The sequence below is a fragment of the Harpia harpyja genome, chromosome 14, assembly GCF_026419915.1.
Source record: "Harpia harpyja isolate bHarHar1 chromosome 14, bHarHar1 primary haplotype, whole genome shotgun sequence".
NCBI classification, from domain to species: domain Eukaryota; kingdom Metazoa; phylum Chordata; class Aves; order Accipitriformes; family Accipitridae; genus Harpia; species Harpia harpyja.
In genome coordinates, this window is record NC_068953.1 from 19,728,294 (window position 1) to 19,734,761 (window position 6,468).

A 6,468-nucleotide genomic window follows, 5' to 3' on the forward strand; every position below is an offset into this window, starting at 1 on the left:
AAAGGCTCATCTCCAACTGCCCAGCACTATTATAATCCCTTAACATCAAGACAAATTCTTCCATTCTCTCATTTTTGTTTTGCTAGCTAAATAAGCATAGAATTTTAAAATATCATTTTATAATTATGTCCTTTAGTGACCAAAAGTGTTAACATCACATCATTTATTACAATTTTTCTAAATTATGTAATTGAAAGACATGCCATTTTGCACATATTCTAGCACCTAAATGAAAAAAATAGTTTAAAAAGAGGAACCTCACATTTCTCCCCCAAATGCAAATCACTTGTTAGAGAGGAGGAAAAAAACAAAGATTACATTCTTACATGCAAGGGGTAGAGATAAACATTTTAAATCATTTTAAAGACAGAATAGATTATAGGAACATTTCTCTGACACCTTTTGCACAGGTTGTTTGAACACTAATTAGCAATAACAAGACAACAGAAATATCTATCAAAATATAGATACCTAGCTCCTAAAAATGAAAAAAAGACTTGTATAAGGAACAATTATGTGTAGACTGTTAACATTAAGTTTGAAAGCTTATAGCCTTCCTCATGCTACATAAAAATTTACCGGACTATGAAAAAAGTTTAAAATAAATACTGTCTATATTACCAATTCCATACCACACCACTCTTTCTTTTTCCGCCCCTTACTACTGTTTACAAATTATTCCTTTTTGTTGCTCCTTTGTACTTCCCAGAACCCCTTTCCTCCACTGTTCATAATAAATTTAGTCTTTGTACAACTATGGAACACAATGGTTTTACACTAAGCACTAAAAAAAGCCCTCTTCTTAAATTGTCTCCCTCCCCACCCCGAGAACTCCAGTTTCTCAACTCTGAAATTAATCAGCTGTCAAACAAGTCACTATGGATTAGTTTTTCCAAGCAATTCCACTCTCCTCACCACCTAGCATCTCAAAAGCAGGTAAAAATTTATTGGAAAATATAGGTCCATAAACTAAAAAAAATTTACTGTCTTTCCAGTCAGAAATAGAACAGTCTCTTTTCTTATCCTTATGACTTCTGCACAGAGCTGCTGAACACAAAATCCTACTTGCAGTACAACACAGCTCTACCATCAATCTTTTCCTCTGGACAAAACATCCTCTAGTTTACACGTTAGCGACCAGTTTCTCCTCCCATTCGCAACGCACCTTTCTTTATGCGCTGTACAACTACTTTAACAATTTCTACCTTCACCTCCTCCCTCCCCGACCCCCGATCGTTTTCGCTAGCGTATACGGCGGACAGACTCCTAGGAGGGGGGGATTTTTTGGTTTGTTTTTAAACGTGATGTTGCTTACCCAACGTGGCTGCCGAGAAGCAGGACAAAAGGTATTTTTCCTCCCCGCCTTGCCGGACACACACACACACACCCCTCCCTAAGCAGAGGGCTCGGCCACCCAGGCGAAGACGATCTTACCTCAGTGCTCCCCGAACGCCACGGCCTCGTACCCCACCCTCTCTCCCCGGTGCACCAGCCCCCGGGCAGACTCCGCTGCCCTGGTCCATAAATGTCCATCCTCTTCTCTCTCCAGCGAGCGGTGCAGGAAGTTCTGGGGAGGCCCCGGCCACGGGGAACTTGCCCACCCGCGGGACCCCGCGCCCGCCGCCGCCGCCCCCGCCCGCGCCCCTCCCCCGCCCGCCCCCCGCACCAACTTCCCCGCCAGCACCCTCCGCTCCGCTCCGCCGCCGTCGGTACGGCAGAGCGGGAAGGGGATGGCGGGGGCTGGGGGGTGACACGACACCCTCCTTCTCCCTCCTCTCCTCCCACCCCCAGCCGCCCCCCCTCGGCGACTGCCCCCGCCCGTCACCCACTGCCCCTGCCTCCGACCCCGCTCGCTCGCCTCCGACCCTCGCCGCCGTCCGGAGCCTCTGGGCTCAGGGAACGCCCTCCCGCTCGCCCCCAAAAGCGGGGACCCCCCTCGCTCACTCACTCACCCGCCCGCCCGCGTCCCCTCGGTCCCCGCCGCCGCCGCTCCTGCCTCCTCCCCGCTGAGGCTCCTCAGGAGACACTGACACCGGCGCACGGATACCCGCTGGGCGCTATTTTTGGGAAACAAGGCCCAATCGGGGCCGGAACTACTTCCTCTGTCACACTCGCTTCTTAGGCGGCCCAGCCGTCTCCCGAAGATATCCTTCCGCTCTTTTCTCCGGGCAGCTCGGACGTCGCTGAGGACGCTCACCCGAGCCGCGCAGGGGCGGGGCGGGGAAGGCAGCGAAGGGAAACACGAGGTGAACCTGCGCCCGGCGGTGGGGCTGGGAGCGCCCCGGTGTGAGCATCTAGCGTCCCCGGATTATTTTGTTTTACCATGGGGAGCGGCCGGGTCTACATTCTTCGCCGACCCAATCCTGCGGCGCCGCGAGCCGATAGGGCAGAGCGCCGGAGTGAAGGGGCGGCCGCGCCAATCACAGCGCCCGCAAGAAACAGAGGCGCCCGCAAGAAACAGAGGCGTCCGCCAACCACAGAGCAGTTGGTGGGCGGGGAGTAATGAAACGTGGAGGCCTTGAGTGACAGGAGCGCGCTCAATCAGAAAGGCGGCGAGGGAAGCGGCAGCCAATCAAAGCCGAGCGTGTGCGGGCTTACTGCGAAGGAAGCCCTCGGCCGCGCCCCCTCCTGCCCAACCGTGGCGGCAGCGCATGCGTACAAAGGCTCCGTCGCTCTACGGGTCTGCCCCGACCCTCGCTTCGCCACCAGTGACGCACGTAGCCAGGCCCGCCCCACCGAGAAGCGGCGCATGCGCCAACGCTTCTGCCCCGCTAGGGCAGGGCCGCGCGCGCGCCCCAGCTCAGCGGCGACGGGCCGAGGGGTTGCCGGGGGCAACGGCTGCGGGCGGGGCCTGCGGGCGGGCCGTGGCTCCGCCCCCTCTGCCCCCCCCGCCCACCGCGGTGCCCGCCGGTCGCTGCCCCTCGTGCAGCCGCCCGCCATGTCAGGGCCCCGCAGCCCCGTGGCGCAGGCAGCCCACCTTCTCGGGAGGAGAAGGCGGAGGGGAAAGCCCCGCTTCTTGCCCGGCAGCCAGCAGAGCTGCTTTTCCCCTCTCTCGTCGCTCCAGCAACACGAAGCTTCGCCCTTAGGGTCCAAAACCGTGTCCTTGAGGTAATTAACGCAAGCCTCGGGAAGTGGTCCCTCATCCTCTCACAAGACCTGATCACCGGAGGATGTAGCATGAGACGAACAGCAGTTACCACTCGCAAACAGCCTAGCTGCCTCTGTCGCCCTCACAGAAACCACCACCACCTCCCTGCTATGTGTGTGTGTATATTTTTTGTTTTTCTTTTTTTCTGACTGGCTTTCCGTGAAAATTAGGGCTCTATGGGGGACATGAGCTCTGTTTTCACTTTCAGGCTAAGGTGACAGTCCACCTTGGTTCCTCCTCCACCCATCTTCACCTCACATTATCTTTGTCAGAGTTCCCATTAATTTTGCTTTAAGTAGAAAAGACTACTTGGGAACGCATAATAAAAGACATAAAATCGGCATCTTTCTCCTTCACAGAAGGCAGCAGCTGAAGAATGACCCAAAAATAAAATTTTGATGACAAAAAGATACTTGCCAAAAATCATCTGCGCTCTACAGCTTCTCCAGATTTATCCTGCAAGATACCCGCAGCTTCGGAGTAAAACGATGGGAGCCATTTCAAAGCACTAAATCACTGACGGAGAGTGCACAGCTCTGCTTCAGGACACATGAATCAAAGGTGCTTTCTCTGGAAAACAGAAATCAGAGGGTGTTCTTTGCATTTGGAAGACTATGTCATTAACTGAGTACAAAAAAGTAGCTCCACAAATGGTTAGAAAACAGGATGCAAGAAATGGTGACACAAACACCCAACTCGCAGTGTGATAACCACACCGCTGAAGGGAAGAAGGTAGATCCTCCAGGATCGTTCCCAAAAAAATGAATGCAAATCTCTGTTGTCTGTTTCCAAACATTTAGCTTGAATGGAAGCAGTAATTCACAGCTCACAGAAATTTTGAAGTTCGGGATTTATGATGTTCAGTTTACTTGGGATTTAAATATACGGCCAGTAAATAAGTTGAACAATTTCTGAAACATCCAACTTTCATGCAAAACAGAAGTGCAAGAGTATGCACTTCTTACTGTGGATCTAGGAAAAAGCTAGTACAGGGTGTGAAAGACAAATAACAAAATACAGTAATTGCCATCTACTACAATCTTTCCAAGCTGATTGTCACTGACTTATAATAATCAGGAAGAGATTTAAATGCATACAGTTTTCTTACAATTCTCAACATGAACAGTCCAAATGTCAGTGATTTTCATATGAATATAGTTTATTCTCTTCTTTGTCACTCTACCTATCATCCATAATATCTGTAAGGTGTATTGCTAGAATCTAACGATTAATACCATGAAATGCTCTCATGACAGCAATATGCTGAAAAGATGTTAGATAAAATCCTGAATTCTTTAACTTACAAAGTAAGACCCCAAAGCAAGGCCTGAGCAAGGACTTCTGGATATAATCATTAATTAATTTCAGTATCTAATCATATTATTCTAAGCTGGCAAAAATCGAGCAGGAAGCCAAAGAGATAAATAATTGGTTTTAATCTGTCCTTTTCAGTGGCACTACAAGAATAAGCATTGCATGTGTTGCTCAAGGGATTTCTATATATGCCTTGCAAACAATAGTTAAGGGGTATAGAGCAGCGTCTTTCCCACTGAAATGCATTCCTCCCTCAATTGAAACACTGCCCTATGTAACAATTGAGAAAAGGAAGTGCAAAATATGGCATCCAATTGAAATTACAGATGTTGTTTTCCATACGCAATGATGTGCTGCTACATCTGCTTCTGCAGCCCCCTCTTGGGACTGCTAGTGAAAAAGAATGGGTGGCGGGGGGGTCGCAGATGTTCTCACATGTCACAATAGCATAAATGAAAAATCAGCCCTTAGGGTGACGCGAATAAAATCATAGAAGAATTTAGATATCAAAATGACTAAAATCACTACATGACTTGATGGCCACATTCTGCGTTAGGTTTAATTTCCAGGAGAACTGCAAAGGCCAAACACACCTGGAAAATCCAAAGGATGCAAAGCTGTAGGTGATTCAGAAATATCCACACTACAGAGAAAGAAATGACAATCTTTATAAGACAGTAGAAGCAGCAACGTAACAAAGCCCCAGAGAACATCACACTTCAGTGTCAACGTGACAAGTGAAAAATTATCACAAGCATCTGCTAGGATCACTCTTGAGATATAAGAGAACAACCGCTGAATGCATTTCTGCCCATCTTATGTACAAACCAGAGAGTAAAAAGAACCACCTGAAATCTCTTCCCTTGGCCAAATAGCAGCAGGCAGTGTAATTTCCATGATATCCAAGGAGAAATAAATCCAGAGAAATAGCAAATATAAAGAAAAATACAGAAAAATGACACCAGTATTCTTAATTTTAACTAAATAGCCTCACAGTTGAATAGAGTCATCATCGAGCAGTTGTTATAGCAATAAAGCTTTCCCTTGCATCTCTATTCCAGTGCATTTCCACCTACCCATTCAAGGTATTTTGAAGGCACTACCACCAAAATCATATCGCCACTAACATTTAACTTACATTTTAGGACGTCCTTCAAAACACTCCAGAGATGTACCATGGCTATCCCTCAGGCCTCCTTTCAAATGTTCCTTGTATTCCAGAAGTCAGCTTTTTCACCTTGTGTCCTGGAGAAAAATTCTTAGTCTCATGCTTCTAAAGGTGAACTTTGTATAAAAACAAAATGCAGGACTTCTAAAATTACAGATAAGAGGAGTAGGGGATGTTACGTAGCTTTTGCATATTTGCCAAACAGTTAAGTTATCCTTCATAGGGAAGGAGGGTCTAAGAACAAGCTTTTAAGAACAAGGTTTCTTAAAATCGCAGGCCAGATTAATTCCTAACATTGTTTCGCTTACAATGGTGGAAATGCTCTATGAATGAAGATTTTGTAAAGGACTACTTATTGCAACAAAACCAAATTGTACTCACAGCATTTCAGGATGGGAACTTGCATTAGAAACAAAGGATAGGAGCAGGGGGGACTCCCACCTAGGGAGCAGGAAATCAGAGAGGAGCAGATAATGGTTCCTTTCCATTAACACTTTGGGTAACCCTGTTAACCCCATAATGACCACTTCAGTACAGACACGGACTTTTGCTCTCAGAAAGCTGGCTTGGAGCAAACTCCCCTGACCTCCCTGCCTGTGGTTGGGAGTATTGCTGTTACACTACTATTTGGCTCTGGTGTTCCACTAAAGACAGATATAATCAAGTAAAGATTTCCTTATTTTAGTTAAGTCCAAATTGCCTGACAATGCATAAATTAAATTCACTCAATCCATTTCATAAACTGCCCTCTGTAAACCACTAATATTTCCACATTGTTATATGGTGCATTCAGTAATCTGATTGCCTTGGGAATATTTGTTTTTCCAAAACTTGTGGC

The 6,468-nt window shown here is 47.3% G+C and overlaps 1 protein-coding gene across 8 annotated transcripts in view; it reads right to left on the minus strand.

The window, feature by feature from the left end:
• The window catches only part of MEF2A (myocyte enhancer factor 2A), a 93,197-nt gene extending 90,856 nt beyond the window's left edge, over positions 1-2,341 (minus strand). For 2 of the 8 annotated variants that reach the window (XM_052808108.1, XM_052808114.1), the window contains exon 1: positions 1,957-2,305. The gene's annotated coding sequence lies outside the window, so the exon portion shown is untranslated. The other 6 variants (XM_052808115.1, XM_052808116.1, XM_052808113.1 and 3 more) reach the window with 5 other exon arrangements.
• Between the last annotated feature and the right edge of the window lie 4,127 nt (positions 2,342-6,468).